General features: G+C 30.3%; 1 protein-coding gene across 2 annotated transcripts in view; it reads right to left on the bottom strand.

Annotated features, from left to right (window-relative positions):
• Positions 1 to 11,786, bottom strand: part of LOC102677001 — a 28,036-nt gene extending 16,250 nt beyond the window's left edge. For both annotated transcript variants that reach the window (XM_006612989.2, XM_031509217.1), the window contains exon 1: positions 11,695 to 11,786. The gene's annotated coding sequence lies outside the window, so the exon portion shown is untranslated. The remainder of the gene's footprint in view (positions 1 to 11,694) is intronic.
• Positions 11,787 to 19,063: the final 7,277 nt, after the last annotated feature.

Here is a 19,063-nt window from a genome sequence, read left to right as displayed (position 1 = left end):
AAAAAAAAAAAAAAAAAAAAAAGAAATCTAATCCCTCACTCTCACTTCCAATTCTCCCTTAATTTCCACTTAACTTTCCATTACTCTTCTCGCTCTCCTATAAAAGGAGTTGGAAAATCAAATGATAAAACGATTCGAAAGCACCGCAGAATCCAGTTTAATAATGATTCGCACGCTTTTCACTCGGTTCAAAACTATCGTTTCATCGGCCGTAAAAGTTTGGCCGGATCAGTGTTTCCAAGTCACCCGGTGTGCACCCGGTTATCGGTAAAACTTTTAATTGGGGTGCACGCGAGTCGGAGAGAGGGGGAAGAGGAGAAGGAGAGAGGGAGGAGGGAAGAGGTAGCGTTAACCGTGATATTGGAAGATTTCTTGCCAAGTGGCGGTGTATAAATACCGGCCAGGCAATCGAGAAGCTTTCCAAAGTGGTTGGAATCGCGTTGACACGTGAAAACACCCGGAGAAAAAAAGTTTTCCACCGATTCTTCCCGTCGCTCGCGAGACAGAAGTTAAAAAATCCCAATGTTTCGTCAAGTTTTCTACGGGGGATGAGGGATGGAGGGAAGAAAGGACTCGCGTTAAATTGCGGTGGAAAAAAAAAAGCTCGGTTGAAAGCATCGATATTAGGTTTAAAGGGTATTTCCCATGACAATCTCGTTTGAATTTCTTCTCCAATGAAATATTCACGGTGTAGTATAGGGTTTTTTTTCTTTTTTTCTTTTTTTTTTTACATGCAACTCGAAGAAGCCATATCCTGTATAAAATAGTTACACGGGATAGAAAAAGAGAAATCTTCTGGAAGCTAAAAATTGTTACCTTCCGGGAGTAACGAGAATTTTAACGTGGAGTGAAACTTTTTCTTTTTTTTTTTTTTTCATTTAGAGCCACGTGCAAATGAAGTTTGAAGATTTGATTTTCTTTTTTTTTTTTTTTCGGAATGAATTTACACGCGAATTTGATTAATTTCTGATCGAATTTCGGATACGAGTACGAGATGATCGACAGATGGGTTTATTCTACGTGTGAAAAATGGATAAGAAATACGTAGAAAAAAAATATATATTTATTTCTAGGGTGGAGTATTAAAATTCGTAAAAATATCCGAAATAAATTCTGATTTTTTTTATAAAAGTGAGAATTTGAGGGAAAAAAAATTTCCTTACGTGCATAAATCTATTATTTGAATTACTATACGAATTAAAATATTGGGGTTAATAGATCGAAAATTAATTAAAGTTTTACTTAAAATATTTCGATGGGAATGAATCGAAATTGTGTAACTTCGTACATAACATTGAAATATATACTGAAAATTCGATTATCTTCTAACAATTTTCTTCCAACAATTTTTTTTTTCTAATTTGAAAGAAAATTTTCTTCTTCTTACATTTTTCCTTGTTTTCATTTTTTTCTTGCACACAAACATATGATATCTTTTATTCATATGGCAAAAAATGAGAGATGCTATACTTTTCTTGATTTTTTAATCAAATTTTTAATTTGAGACCCGTGCTTTCCATTTCAAGCAAAAAGTATTTATACGTTTGCAAAATAAAATTTCGTAAAAATAGAAGGAGATAAGTATTCTTTTTTTCATGGTATTCTTTTCAATCCATATCCATATATGATCAAGCTGAAAGTGCAAATAATAAAGAATTTATTATTTTTTTCACGGATAAAAATAAATATAAATAATACCCCGTTATAATATATTCAAGATTATTATACGTATTTTTTATTATACTGTATCTAAATGGATTTTTAGATCAAACGGGGTATTAATTATACGGAATAAAAGCTTTTATATTTACGTAATTTCTTCCCTTTTCCACAAGAGAGAACATTAATACATTCATTATATTTTATGAACTTTTTATGATTGCATTCTATTGTATACAGAATATTTTTACTCGTTTTTTCATTAAAAATATCACACAATACAAGATATTTTTTGTGTTAAACTTCATTTTATCGCAAAAATAAATCTCGTTCAATTTTTTTAAATTAAAAAAAAAAGAAAAAAAAAAAGAAACGCATCGAATTACATTTAGCACGTATTGGACATACTTTCCGCAATTCAATTCCGATACGCAGAATATTCATCGTATAATTTTTTTTCTTTTCACAAAAAATAATATTATACTCATACTTCCGTATGTATCTTCCGTATCTGCAATTTTATACACGAAGAATATTTATTTTATACTGTTCTGGTAAAACTAACATTGAACCACTTACTCCACACATCACAGCTGAATTTTTCCGCATAAAATATTCTCCTCGGAGAATATTTTAAAATATTTAAAATAATATCCTCTCTTGTAAAAATCTTGTGAAAATTTTCCAACGATATTTTATTCGCATATTATTCCATTCGCGGCCAATACATTTGCGCTTTAACAAAAAATGAAATATCATAATTTTTCTTAAATCGATTTATAAACATTTCTGATTAGAATCTTTCGCTTAATTTTTCGAAAATTTCTCGTGAATAATACATAATTTTACCCTCGTTCCATCACACCCTACATTCTAAAAGTAAAATGTAAATTTATCAAGGAAAAAAAGAAAACAACATATTTCTAAAGAAATATAGATCACAATTTCAAAAATGAAAAATTCTCTAATAAAATTTCAATTCTTTATTCCTATTTTAACACTTCATCATCTCTAATACTACGATAAAAAAAAGAATGCAATATTAAATTCGCACAATTTTCAAAAAGAGAAAAAGGAGGAGCGGAAAAGAAAAATTTTTCAATAATTGTTCAATCTTTTGATAGATTATCTAATTGAAAAATGGACGTAGTCGCATCGATGGAAACACAGTCGGTTTATTCGGTCGAGAGTTTGTTTTCGGCTCGAGCATTTTCGTTCAAACGCGTTCTGAAAACGCGCCGCGGCGGGAATTTTACCAAGTATTTACCTTTTCGATTGCGAGACGAAGGGATCTGCGCAACGACACGGCAATTTGTTAACTGCAGTGAATCCCCGAACCGTGGAGAAAAATATTCCAACGTGATGCGAATTCTTCTCTAACCGACGCCACTATCGCGGATTAAAATTTGCCCTGTTCTTCTTACTTTGGAAAATGGAAACGGGGAATATTATATATAAAGGTAAAAAATGTGGCAAACTTTTTATCCAATAATAAACTTTTTATCCAAAATTTAGTTTTAATTTTTAATGGAAGAATGGATGATGAAGATGACGAGTAGATTGAATTGATGGGAGATTGATTGATGATTATCTAATATGTTTTTAATCAACTGTAAATGTAAATTGAACTTAATTTTCTAAAAATACGTTGTAAAGATAATATTGGAAGTGGTTAGGTATATTATGATAATTGTGTTAATGGATATAATTGTTAATAATGTTCATAATATATTTTTACCTTAAACAAACTTGACGAAAGATGTTCAAAAACGATGATCTATCGATCGACTTTTGATCGTGGAACGTATAGAAAGGTTAAAGGACGCTAGTCAATATTTGACGAGTTTTGATGCTTGATGTGTTTAGTTTAACACGAAGCATTGACATGTTGGCTATTGCACACCCACTGTCGTGGAAATTAGATGGTATGTATCAACATTAATCGTCTGATCTCAAACGAGAAAAGGCTGAAACTATCAAAAGTTTTAAATTTTCCTAAAGGCCAAGTAAATATTTAAAGCGTGTACCTCAAACTATTTTATTTATAAAAGCTGCAATTTTATAATCAGTTTTAATCCCTTTGGCCTGATTCCGTCAAATTAAAAAGTAAATACTTCTCTGAATGTAAACATCAACGTGTAATATTTTGCAATTCACAATTTAACTTTTCTCCATAATAATATTATCCAATATTTTCACAAAATTTTTCAAATTTTTCGATCTAATGTTCAAAATATTCTGAATTATATATATATATATATATATATATCATATAAAATTTTCACATAAATTTCTCTGACATTATTCCTTTTCTTATTTTCTTACCTATTCCGAGGTTTTCTAGATCACATAAAATTTTCACATAAATTCCACTTTTTTTTCTCATTATTCGTTCTATTTTTTTTCTTTTTTTACTTGGCCATATTTTAATATTTCTACAATTTATCGAATTTAAATTTTTATTTATTTAATTATCTATTATTTATGAAAATTTCTATACTTCCCTTAATTCCCTTCTATACATACCTTCTATCATATATATTTCCATAATAAATTTCAATTTTCAACTTCATATTATACACATTTTCCCATTATATACAAAAATTCCCATTCAACATTCCTCAGATTCCAAATCTTTGAAATTTTCATCCATATTCTGCAACACGTTTCACCTCGATACCTCTCTATTAAGCACATATTTTCGAAAATTACTACAATATTTTTTTATACACAGGTTCCAAACATTTCGAAGCTTGGATCGATATTTCCTCCTTTATCCTTTTTTTTTTTCTGTCAAACACCCGGTATACACTTTTAGCTGACGTATCGCAATTCATTCGAGTACACGGTCAAATGCGTTCGCGATTCATCCTCTGCAGACGAATCAATCGACCTCCGCCACGCACGAGTACCCGAGTACCAAAGATTATCCGCCCCGTGTTTCCGAAAAAAAAAAAAGAAAAAAGAAAAAAGAATCACCCTCTGACCACGCCCTTTCCCGCGCTTTTCTCGGCCCCAAGTTTTATTCGCCATCTCCACCCCCTACCGCGATCGCACAGCCAAAAACCATTGAACTAGATTTTCAGAGGTCTCTGTAACGAGGGCATTTTGAGAGCAATTAAGCTCGCCTCGAAATATATAGACTCGTGTTTCACGATCAATGGAATTTCGGTGGGGTTGTCTAAAATCGACGTTCCCGCCTTTCGTTGGCTTCTAAATAATATCTTCCTTTCCCTTCTCAGAATTTTCACTACTTTTGTGTAACGTTTCTGAGTATTCCGAGTATTCGTTGGAATGGTGAAAAATGGCGGCGGATTTTTGTTGAGCGGTTTTGAATGAATATTGTTTCCCTTTCGCGGTGGGATATTTCAATGTATTTTTTTTTTAGTTTGGAATATTTTTTTCGTGACGATTCAACGTCCTTGGAGGAAGTGTTGGGGTTATGTAGGATAATGGAGGAAAGTAGATCGCCGGTGTTTGAATGGTGTGTAATTTTTGTTCATCTAGGAATTATTTTGGGAACAATTATTATGCTCGGGATATTCTATTCTCTTGTATTGTTCCGTTTATTGGGAAAGGATAGATATAGACTCGTTTCTCGATGGATCTGAATCTCTTGGAATTTCGTAACATTTCAGAATATTCGAATATCTTATTTCAATATAGGATATCTCGATATTCTATTCGCCAAATTCTAATTCTTTTCTTCCCATTTGAAATAAGAATTACTGTTACTGTTCTTTTTTAAATCGAATTAATTTTCCTCATTGACATTTTGCTTTTAGAATCTTGGTTTTCAATATTGTATCCAGTTAGAATGATATCTGAAAATAAATATTTTCAAGTGAATTTAATTTTTTTCTCGATCGTATTTTCTTGATCTTAGAATTTTCAATATTTTACTTGAGATTCCCCACGAGACACGCACAATAGTAGAAAAAGATAGATATTGGACTTTTTCAAATGGATCTATCCATTCTTTCGCATATATTTTCGTTTCGAAACTTTAGGACGTTCCAATATTTTTGCTCAACATCGAACAAGATAGAGGAAAAAGTTGGAATGATGCACGAACTGGAATATGGCAGAATGTTTTTGACTTTTAAATACTTTTTTTTTTACTTATTCTTCTCGCAAAATTGACAATTTTTCATTAAATTGATATTATAAGTAACATGATATTTTCGATAATTAATAATTAATTAAGAAATATAATTTAATAAAAATTAAATTATCTAACCAATATTTTGCTACTTTGCTAGGAAAATAAGAAGAATAAGAAAAAAAAAGAATCGAATGAAAAATCTTTTAATATTTCGCTCGAATACATTTTTCATGCAACAGCTGGAAGAATTTTGAATAATTAAAAAATAAATCTGCTGCTCGTATTTATTGTTATAACTTCTCTCTCCATGCTCTAAATAAAAAAAAAAGAAGAACGCGATATATTTTCCCGATAAACAAAAGCGAAGAAGCCAGTTATGCGGAATTAACAACGAAACGGCCCGCCATTTATCGTTCTCCTCAATCGTATAAATAGGGTTGCAAGCTCGAAATTTCACCCGTATCGTTTCTATCGGCGACGAGAGCTCCCTCCACGGAATGGAAATCCCACGGAAATGCGATTAGACCCGATTAATCATTCTGCAGCGTGGCTCGTTACAGGGTTACGTGGACGATTGTTCGTTTCATTATTGGGATACTGGAGGGATACTCGCGGTTTCCGGTATCATTTTCAAGTGTTTTCAGCGATCGACTTACAATCGTCGTGTCAGGTCGAGAAGAAAACATTGTTAGTTTTTGTTGGAATTTTGAAAGTGTAATTGTAATCTGTTGTAATTTTGTCAATATCGTGTCTTTATAATTATTCCATGATTGCTTATAATTTTTCTTCTATTATTTATCGTTGGAATTTTGAGAAAAAGTTGTAATTCGTTGTTATTTTATTTTGGAAAAAGGAAATGTATTTCATTTTCGAAAGAAAACATTGTATTTGCATGATTTTTGGTGTTTCATAATTATCATATATCGAAAATTTAAGGTTAAATTGTGATCCATTGTTATTTTATTTCGCGAAAATAACATCAATTCGATAATTGTTGATATTCTGAAAATAAATTATAATTTTAGTTATAAAAATAAAATATTTCGTTAAAGAAATAACTTTCGATTTGAAATTATCCATTCAATGAGAAGTTCTTCTTGTAAATCGTGTGACACTCTATAGGCTTGGCTGCTTGACAATCATTCAATGGATTTTAATTTAAGATTCTTGAAAATTTAATTAAAATACTTGAGAGTTCCTTAGTGTAATTGAATTTCACAGTTTTGAAAGAGACTTTTAACTACGAGGCCTTTTCCTAAGTTAAGAAGGATTTTTTTTTCGTTTAATTGCTTTTATATAAATCAAATAAAGTTAATTTCAATTCTTTTCTCTTCATAATAATTAAACAAATTTTTATTTACAAAGGTCTAAAAGATACCAAGAAATAATTTCCTAAGGCTTTCTCTTCTGATTTTTTTTTTTAAATAACAGATATAAAGATATTACGTTAAATTGTTTAAAAATCAATCATTTTACAAAGTCAATCGTATAAAATTGTCCAGGGATTAATGTTCGTAAACTCGTGCTATTTGTACAATAGCTTTCAACATGATCGTACGTAAATCCACTTCGTTAAATACGATAAAGATCACTTTTAACAAACCATCTATTGTAAGCTTTGTTTAATTAATCATTGATTTATTTGCTGTTTACAATTTTTTAATGCAAAAATATCCAGTCCAGGATAAAACGTAATTGAAAAATAAATTATCTATTTATTGCGTTTATCTTCAATTTTCACGCTGAACAATCAATTTCCTAGAATTAGAAGTAAAATTTTAAAACGTCGATAAATAAATTGTTTATATTTGCAATTTCCATACAACATAATTTTTTAAATATTCTCTATTACGTACGAATATTTTTTTTCATGCAATTCCATGGTTTCTATCTGTGTATAACATTATATGATTCTAAGATCATAGAAAAATAATTCGTTCTCAATCTAAATTTTTCATTGTCTTTCATTTTCATTCATGTCTGTTGTTTTAACTTCCATCTGTTTTTTTATATTCTCGATCTGGTTTAAATATTCTCCAGTGGAAGATTCCTCAATATAATTATTTATTTGTATTTTCCATTTTCGGAATTATGATTTTTCTACAAGATATAAATAAATTAGAAAGGAAGAATATAAATAAATAGCAAATAAATAAATAAAATAACACAAAGAAATTGAATTCTCAAATTTTAATAAAAAAAAATATGAGTTTTGATTACCAATTTAAAATAATTTCCAACCAAATGATCGATTTTTTTCGATTTTCCTTATTTCTCATTCCCTTTCTCTTTTCGTTTTTCTTTTTCGAATTTTTCCGCTCTTCGAGTTGAAGACAGTAATGTGCTCGATCAAATTTCACGGAAGTCGATTCGAAAACTCCGGAAAAGCTATCATATTCCTCGTCGTAGAAAGATCCAAGTAGATTCGGTCGTTCTTTGATCAGGCTCGGTGAGAGGTAAGTAGCTTGACTCGCTCACTAGTCGGACAAAAGTGGTCGCATCGTGCGCTCAAATGACCGTATAAAGGATCGTATAAAATTTTTAACGTATCGTTGCATAAAACAGTATTTTCAAAATGGTATGTATTCAAATACATCTCAATCTTGTATCTTTTTCAAAATCTTTTTATTTATTCGTTGTTTTTCATTTCGATCGATTCAAATTTCGAACGATTATTTATTATCTCTTTGAACGTCTCATTCTTGAACGAATCATTCTTTCTCACCAGTTTTCTTACAATTACAATTGGATTATTGATAAGTTATATAAATTGTATAAAAAGTAAAATTAACGTCGAGCTCGAATTGTTATAATTCGACGATTTTTGAAAAACAAAAAAAATAAATTTAAACTCCAATGAAAAATTTGTATATCGTCATGAATATTAAAAGATATTATCACATAAATCGTTCTTTTTATCATTATATAAAAATACAATGATATTTATACGTTTTAATCCATCTTCTAAAAAAAAAAAAACTTCTTTTCTTTCCGTTTTAAATACTTCGCTTATATGTTCCACTCTTATCTGATATTTGCCAATTTCTGGAAATGCAAGCCTCGAGATCGCTTATTCAATGGTGTGGCAATTGAAAGGTTAATACTATGTTCGATAAGAGGGAATTTCCTCGGTACCGGATACGAGCGACGAGGATTTAGAAGAACGAAGAATTAGCGATCATAGGTAGGAGGCACTTTGTACTTAATCGAGCTAAAAACACAGTTTTTACTTTGGCTTTAAGCACCATTGAATAAGTAGCGAATGAAAAGAATAAAAGAAAATTAAAAAAGAACGCAGAAAGGAAGGATTAAAAATTTCCTGTAAATTCTAAATCTTTTTCATGGAATTAATAATAAAATTATTCGAGGTAGAGTAATAAAAAAAAAATGGAAGAAAATGATCGAAAGGTTAATTTTTCGATAATTAATTATACAATTTAGAACAGATTTTCTCGTTGTCAGTCTAGTAATAGCCAACAGATTAATAAATTAGATAGGAGACAGGTACAAAAGACCAAAAAGACGTAAGACTATAAAACTGTCTTCTTCCTCATAATTCACCATTAACATCGAATAAAAGTTTTTTCTAAATATTTTTCAACCTATTTCTCTTTCGATGGTTTCACTTTAACCATTTTTAATCATTCTTAAGTGTACGTAAAATCTAAGAAAATTATCACTTTCGAAATTTGTGATTTCTCTTTTTTATATATATATATTTATTATTTATCCAATAAACTTATCGAGTAAAATAAATATTCATAATTCGTTAATTACAGATTTTATAACGAATAAAATTTTATTGATATAGATTTTTAAATGTTTTTTCTTAACAGAAAAATGTTTTTTCATGATTTATGATAACCATTATTGCTATAATATATAAAATTTGTCGTGAAAATATCGAGTAAAATATCAGTTGAACGTTACATGTACAGTACTGTACAGAAACGTTAAATTATCTACATTATTGATTTTGTGGCTACAGAAGTTTTCAAATATTTTCATCAAAATATTTTCATAAAAAATTTGTTAATTAAAAGAGCTAATTTATATATATTATATATATTTTTTATATATATTTACTCATCGGAATTTAAAAATTAATTTTCATCGTGTTTATACGTTTCGTTGTCATACAAAATATTTAAATATTGTTCATTTATCCATAATTTCATAAATAAATTACATTCTAATGAAAGAATAATTAAGTTCAAACTATTCATTTCGCGTATATACTTGTAATATCTATCGAATGTATGTTTTCACAGTATTTAAAAGATAAATACCAACCATGCAAATATCCCACGTAATCTCCACGTAAAAATGAATTCAACGAATGCCAAATATGTGATATTCAGATTTAAGAAAAATCTGCATAAATATGACTTAAAACTTCGTATTAATAACTCAAGAAATATCAAAATTTTCATTGTAAACTTAAAATGATTTGTTTCAAAAACTTCCATATTATTCAATTCAAGCTTCTATATTAATTTCCAGGGTATCAAGATGCAAACAAATTATGAAAGTTTTAAAAAGAAGTCCTTCATAAGGGACTGAAACAGACTGAAAATCCAAATTCCAACTCCCATAACAATTTCCTCGTGCACACACCCCCACGGATCAAACACTACCGACCGCAACTGTGTATCTCCAAATCCCTTATAAACAGACTAACTGTCCACCAATCTTCCATCACACCTCTCTCTCTAACTCATCAACTTTAACGTACATTAATCAACTCTTTAATCCAAGTGATTTATTATTCACCTCAAACCAATTCTCATATGTGTTGATGCACATCTTTCTTTGGAAAAGATATAGCTGTTTCAAAAAGTATTTATTTATAGTATTGATGTAATTAATTAGATCCTTATTATAATTAATAATATACTTTCAAATATGTACACTAATTGTACATCATAAAGTTATATCTTTATTAAGTCGTTTATTTCATGTATCACTTCAAACCAGTCTTCATATGTATTGATGTATATCTTTCTTTGGAAAAGATATAACTGTTTCATTTACTTGTTGTTGCCGATGTAATTAATTAGATTCATATTATGTTTAATTTTCAAATATATATTTATGTTTATATTTTCAAATATATATCAAATATAGTTCATTTTAAATCATCTACTCCAAATCATATATCATAACACATATTGGTATTTTCTTTTTATGTAAAATAACAATCTTTCTTAAGTTTTCTCTAAAAAAAAAATCTTCAATATAACCGTCAATTCTCAATGAATTATTCAATTTCAATTCTTAGCTAAGATTTAATCCATCCATCATGCACACCTCATAGATCCTATAATATATAAATATATCATATTAACGCTTTCTCTTCGCATGTAAGACATCGATCCTTTCAACCCTTCGAAATTTATTGACAGTGTACATCTCAATCTCTTCTCTTCTCGTGCAAAACAACGAATTTTTTTCCTACAAAAATATCGTTCAAAATTTAACGTAAACCGAAAATTCACTTCGTAAACTTCATTTCAACACATCTCAGTATTTTCTCTTCTTGTTCAAAACAACAATCCTTTTTCCCTCAAAATTCCATCAACATTTCCAAAAATTCAACTCATCTCAATCTCACTTCTCTTTCCATGCAAATCATCTTTTCCCCCCAAAACTTACCAACGTTCATTCAAAATTTAAACTCAGAAATTCACTTCCAAAACTCCATTGCGCAAAATAAACAATTCTCCCTCAAAAACTCTATCAACATTTCCAAAAATTTAACTCCAATCCCAATAACAACTCAAACCTCCCCATATATCCATACACATCAAAATACTGCACATCTCAATCTCTCTTCTCCCCTCCATACAAAACAACGAATCCTTTTCAACTCACGCTCCAGATTCAAAATTTAACTCGCTACATTAAACAGATACTACACAATTACACACCTCTACTTCGTTTCTCCTCTTCCCATACAAGACCCAAAAACTCTTCTTCTTCTTCCTCTTCTTCTTCTTCCACTTCTTCCTCCTCCTCTTCTTCTTCTTCCCTCCTCGTCCAAGCACCAACTCGTCGTCCCCCGATCCAAGATCACAAAGTTCACCACCACCTCCCTCCCCCCTCGTGCGTGTCACCTTCGACGCACCCCTTTCAACGAAGGGGAGAGTTCTTCGCCCTTCCTCTTACGCCCGCCTTCTTGCACAGTTCCAGGCGCGTTCTGTATCTGGCCGGCTTCGGTTCGCGGCTGGAACGCCGACTGCCACGGAACCCCGCCGCGCAGAGCAGAATGTTGCCGCTCTCGTCTGACGACGGCGACGGCCTGCGCGTTGCCACGGCTCGCGGCGGGGGAGAAACCGAGAGAGAAAGCGAGGGGAATGCACGCAGGATCGAGCGCCGCCAGGCTTTGGGCGGAGGGGTGGGGGGTTGCGTGGCGGAGGGGGAGGGGGTAGGAAGTTAGGGTGGAAAGGAAAGGGTGGTTTTACGAGAGGGTGTTTATGGGCGAGAGGGGGAGGTGGTCAGTGGTGAGGGGAGGTAAGATTCTTCGTGTAGGTTGGGCGAAGATGTTCGTTTTTGGAGAGAGGGAGGGAGGGGGGAGATGAGTTTGGAACGGAGAGGGTGGATTAGCGACAATACAGGGGAGGGAAGTTTTATCGAGGGAGAGGAAAGATGTGGATTTTTTTTTTTCGAGAGAGAGTGGAGAGATGAATGGTAGAGGCTTTTCGATTTGTTTGTCGCTCGGGGTCGGGTCGTCATTTGTCTGATATTTTAATTGTTATTAGGTATACTGGTATCGATAGAGATTTTTCTTTTTTTTTCTTTCAAGCGTGTCGATGAATATTTCGTTTCGATGAACCGGGGAGAATAAAGGAGAATAAGGATAGAGTTATTCTCTCTCTCTTGTTAACGAGAATAATTTAAAGGAAAGGGTAAAGGAGTAATTTAGTAGGGTTATTAAATACTCCATTGTGCCCGCGTTTACGAATCGCAAACAACAACAAATTAAGATAATTACACGAATAAATATATAATTCTCTCTCTCCTCGGAATTGTTCGCATTTCGAGCATTAATTTAAATTACGTCAATCATTGAAACAAGGAGAATTACATTTAAAACGCGTGTAAAAATATAAAAATTTTATTTCGAGAGAGAATGGGAGAGAAACAAGGACGAGGACTGAGAGTAAAAGTGAACTTGGTGGAGAGAAAGAGAGAAAAATAGCCTAGCTAGCCTCATAGATATATTCCTTAGGAAGGGAAAAGGATAAAATGCGTGGAAATACTCGAAGGAGTAACAGAGAGAGAGAGAGAAAGAGAGAGAGGGAGGAAAGGAGAACGTGTTCCTTCAGGAGATATGGATGGATAGGGTAAATGAGGGTTGTCGAAGGCGGTCGAAAACGGCTTTTTACGGAGAAAAATTCGATAAAGGGAAAAATATCTGAGGAACATTCGGTGGAATAACGAGAACGAGGTGGCGTGAAAAAAAAAGTGGTATTCAGAAAAGAGTGCGGCGATGGAGATTAGGGGTGAAAGGGGTGGATTCGCGTAGGGAGAAAGAAAAGAGAAATCCGTGGATGCGATGGCGATGTGCGAATGGGTGGAGGTGTGAGAGGTAGGGGGGGAAGAAACAAACAAAAAGAAAAAAAAAGGAAGAAAAGAAAAGAAAAAAGAAAGATAAAATAAAATGGAGAAGAGTGGTAATGCGAGAGGTTTCGCTGTAAAGGGAATGGAGAGGACAATGCGTGAAGAGGAAGTATAAATGGAAGTATAAGAGAATATATAGGGCACCTGGTTTGAGTGGAAACGCTTAAATATCTGGGAAATATACAAGAGAGTTGACAACGTTCTCTGCGTTTTGAAATTCACATGTTCAAATGTTTTCAAAGTGTCAAGATATAAAATATTTGATTGATGTAGAGATTGCTTTGCAAGAAATGAAGTTTTGTATGATATTGTGATTGACGTTGAAATATAGTTCAAAATATTTTTATTTGAAATTTTTGGAGATTGCTGTATAAGAGGGAAAAAAAAAAAAAAAGACAGCGCATGACGAAAGGATAGGAAAGGAACAGAGATAAAATTTGAAACGTTTCTCAGGTATATATTTAAGACGTCGAGTTAAAACGTAGAAAGGAGTTAAGCATCTGGAAAATAATGAAGATTGGAAGGAAGGAAATATTTGGCGCGAAAATATATGAAGTGTGAAAGGAGATCAGTTCTCGTATCTTATAGCTTTCATAGTTATAAGTTTCAGCAACTTTAAGAAACTCTGACAAGATCAGGATTAGATTTTCATCAAGTGTATACAACGAATATAATAATAATAATAATAATAATAATAATAATAATTATTATTATTATTATTGTATTTTGAAGTTTTTTATTTATTTATTACATTTAAAAAAAGTTGACTGGGTTATTTAATTTTCAGTTTTTCACACAAATGTTTTTTTTTTGTAAATTGTAGTATATATACTTGGGTCTTATTTGCCAAATATTAACTTTTCATGTATGTCAACTTGAAAGTAACTGCATTAGCATAATCCCGTGTAGATTTTCATATAGAGAAGTGGTTAATATATGTATATATACATGGCACTAAAATGTCGATGTCATATTAACTTTAAAAATTCAAATATCTTGAAAATAACTCGACGAAATATTGTAATTTTTTTTCCTGAAAATTTGTTTGGTTGCAAAAAATATAATAAAAATAAATTCGAGAAGGTTTAATCACTTTAAAATTCAATGTATGAAAAATTCTTAAAGGAAATTCTTTTTTAATATAATTCTATTCTGAAATTTTTTCCCATATTTTCTGTATTTTCGATATTTTTTTCTATATTTTTATTGTAACGCTATTGAAAAGTGTTGATAATTGAAATATGGAAACAATATGTTTCTTTGGATAATAATTAGGAAAAAAAATATTATTTCGAGATAACATTATTATGTATAAAATAAGGTATAAAAACTTTTGTATTCATAATACAAAAGTTTGAGAAATTATATGTTTAATAATAGAACGAATTTCTATATTTCTATATTACTTCCTGTTCATGTACATGTACATGTCTCAAATAAATGAATTTTTGTAATTATTCATATAAATGTATTTTAATTATTATAAGATATTTAAAATAATTAACACGATAAAAATTGATAAAAAAAATTCACAAACTCGAAGAATTAGAATTTTATGAAAATTTTATAAAAATCATTTCAAGAATTTTCATTGCATTATAAATAATTAACGTATAAAAAATTCTGAAATTCTGATTGATCAGCTGACAATATCTACTCTCGAGTGTTCTTTTCTGCGTTCTTGAGTATCTCTAGTGTATTTGGAACGATGCCAGATCTCTCCCTGAGTTTGTTATGATTGGCGATACGTTAAACAACTACTAAAGTGTTAAACAAATCTCATTGTTCAATTTTAAAATTTCGAAAGCATTTTACTTCTTAACTGTTACTTCAATTATAAAAAAAAAACTCTTCTAATTAGCGAATCTAATAAAAATGAGACACGAGATGTGAAAATGAAAGTTAGAAATAAATTTTATTTCAAGAATTTTAAAATTCAAAAAGTTTAAAAGTAATGGAAAAAAGATTTGTCCAATAGATTTCTCAATAGATTTTTAGATATTATTTCTTATAAATTTTACAATTTATTGAAGCCATGCTCTGGACAGCATACGAGAATGTAAAAGAATTGAAATACCAAAAGTTTTTTATTTTGAATTGTTAACAAGAATGGAAAGGGAATTACCAGAAGGTAGATAGAATTTTTTAATAAAAGAATAAAAATATGTATTATTAATCAGGGAAAAACGAAAAGTGTAGGAAAGGTCAGGAAATTTCATAATTCCTTTATATCTGTAAAAAATACAGGAAGAAATCATTACAAAGGATTAATTAATAAAAATATAATTCAATTAACGATGAACGTTAAAAGAAAGGATAAAATAATAATGTCAAATGCTTTTTTTATTTTTAATTTTTTTTTATATTTTTTTTTATTTTAGAAAATTATCAAAAAACAGATATATGATTTATTATGAAATTATTAATTGTTAATGAAAGAAGCAGAGAAATGAAATTAAAAAAAAAGAATAAAAAAGGATAAAAGGAAGGATTGAATAAAATTAATTTAATAAAAGAAAAAGAAATAATAAAATTACCGACGAAAAAATAGGAAAGATTAAAAATTTTCAATTTTTAATTGATAGGAAAATTGTTAAAGAATAGATAAAAGAAAATAATAATAATATTGTTAGTATAAAAAAGAAAGATATAGAATTAAAACTTGAAAACCTTTTAACTTTGAACTTTGTAATAGGAAAGAGAACTTGCTATAGAGGGTTAAGTCGTAAAAAAATAATAGCATTGCGAATGAAGAGAAATAAAATGGGATAGAATGAAAATAACGTTTTCTTAAAAGAGATCGTTACCAAGCAAATAGGCAAAAAATACAAATTCACGTACAAATTTGAAGAGTACTGAGAAGCAAATTCTAATAATATACAGAATACCAAATAAATAATTAATACCAAATCTGTAATACCGTAATAAATATCAAAATGAGAATTAAAAATGTCGATAAAATTTAATACCAAAAATCAAATACCAACATAAAACCATCATAAGAGACGAACAAATATCAATTAATGCTGACAGAAAGGAAGAGGAGAAAGAACTTTCCATCCCAAGAAGTCAACAAGAACATTATTTCTCAGAAAGATATTGAGGCATTGCCAAAAAGTAGGCAAAAATTAATCATCCCCTTTCAGAAAGGGAACCAATATCAAAAACGAACGACCAAGGGGATGGAAAAAGAAAAAGTAGGAAACGAGTGAACGATGAAGGAAGCAAAGAAAGGAGTAACGAAAATTGAAGCATAAGTTGAGGATGTAACAAGGGAAAGGGGCTCGTTTTCATTCAGATCGTCGAGAAAGGAACGAGGGTGGTGAGTCAACGAAGAAGCGAACGAGATATCGCAGGAAGTGGGGGCGAAGAGTCAAAGGGGGGAGAGGAAAAATGTAACCTTCCAGATCGTCTCGGCCACTGTATGGATTTTCCTAACGTAAGCCAACGGAGTCAGAGGGTAGTTTTAAACGAATGTTCTCAGCTCTGCCAGCTAGTCGTCTATCGCGTGTAACGTTGACCAAATTCCTTGTTGTAACAAGGAAGGAAAGAATTACGTTAGTTTAAAAGTTTAAAAGATATATTTTTGAACTTGTTTAGATTAAACTTTATCAATGTACAAACTAAACAAGTGATCGATTAAAATTAGTATTCCTTATTTTTTTTCTTTTTAAGTAGTTGAAAAAGTATCTTACTTTGTGAATATCTGATTTCTCCTTTATTTTATTGAAATAAATTAAATACATTAAGGATAAATTGATTGATTATTTTTAAGTATAATTGATAGATAAGAAGATTTAGAAATTAAAGTTAAATATTTAAATTGTTAAGATGTTTTAACGATACACGATTTCCTCCTTGGAAACAGATCTCAAATTATCTAAGACATATCTTTTATAAAAAAAAAAGAAAAAATATAGGGAAACGATATGGAAATTTCTATTATAAATAATCGATAAAAATGAATTTTTAATCAAAGAATCGAGAATTCTTGATATAATTTCACGGTAACGAAATAAAACAATACGATTCTGAAGAAGGTATATATCGAATAAAGTAAAACGTAAAGTTATACCAAAGGAGGAAACTAGAGATTTCTGTATCCGTGAAAGGATTGTCGAAAATGAAATTTCTCAGACGCTTCACGGGCTGATCGGTTTCAAATATGCGTTTCTTTTCAACGAGTTTTATGGAATTCGATCAGGAATTCTTATTAGGAATCGCTCCAGGTGTGGAATCGAACCGAGCGACGGTATATAAATCTCCTTGCTTTGAGGTGAAGGTTGCAATTTTTTTTCTAGAATTTTTATCCTGACGAGCTTTGGCCGTGTTTCCATCGCATCAGCGTGAATGCCACGATCATTTTTTTAATCATTTTTCAATACCTCTTGTTCATGTTGAAACGTATCCAATTGGAGAAAAATATCAATAATTTGAAAAAGAATTATCGGAGCTTTGGTGGAGAAGAATCGAGAATTTTTTTTTAGATATTTAAAAAAAGAATTTATCATATTAATTTATTATAACTTTTTTTCTTTAATTACAATTATCCGGAGAATAGTTGATGGAAAGATAGTTGAAGAAGTTTTTAGATAGGAACTAATCAAATAATGAATTTCTTACTTTTTTTTAAAAAAAAAAAAATTCTCTTATAAGAGAATACTTTGAATTTTCTTCTTCGACCCCTTCAACTTTTTAATTGCAAATTGGAACTAATGATATGAGTTCAATTGTATTAGAAATTAATCATGAATTTAATTATTGATGAGAAATTCTAAACTTTTCCTATCATTGTTATTTATTATAGTTTTTAATAATAATTTAATTTCGAGGAGAAACAATTAAGAAGTTCTCCTAATAACAGATCGTTAGTTAATCAATCACTATTATTATATATATATATGTAATTATATTTTGCTATTATGAATTAGGCCAAGTTATCAATACCACATACATACTGTAATAAGAGCAGCAACTTACTTCGTTAACTGGTAAATTGTTCACAGAGATTGGCCTCGTTGAATCAGATATGAGCTTTATCTTGTACACTAACAATCTATTTTGCAAATATAATTCCCTAAGCTTCGTGTAAGCTTCATCTTATGTTCGTCCAACATGTTTCATCTCTCATTAATCAGAAAAGGAAATTTATTCACATAATCCTATTAATCTTATCATTATCAACATCTTATTTAATAATACAGTGAATTTTAGATTATATCCAATCGTAAGACATAACCTCAAACTTTAATTTTTTCTTTTCATAGATATAATTTTTAATAAATTATTAGTATAAATTAAAAAAAAGAATTCAAAAAGAAAAAATCTATATTTTGAATGAAGCACGAATTTAAGAATATCCTTAAACGTTCCAAGATATATCAAGAAAGATAAAAGTTTGAATTGAATTTGAAATTAGTTTGGAAACGTTCCATCGGAAGTAGTCGAGTATTGCGCTATGAAGCTTAAGAGTAAATTTTCGAAGTAAGTTATAAAAATTTTGAGTTAAAAAATAATAATTATTTACTCGAAAATGAATAATCCGTGACCGATTTAATTTAATGACTTGTTCTAAGATAACTGGTTGTCAGAAAATTGAGGTGAAGAATAATTATCTTCCTTCCAAGATATTTAGTGTTTATTAAATTGATATTCATTTACTCTGCCATCGTGTAT

Source organism: Apis dorsata, unplaced genomic scaffold (assembly GCF_000469605.1).
Source record: "Apis dorsata unplaced genomic scaffold, Apis dorsata 1.3 scaffold_132, whole genome shotgun sequence".
NCBI lineage: Eukaryota > Metazoa > Arthropoda > Insecta > Hymenoptera > Apidae > Apis > Apis dorsata.
The sequence above is the reverse complement of the archived record's forward strand: the minus strand, read 5'-3'. Positions and strand labels throughout refer to the sequence as shown.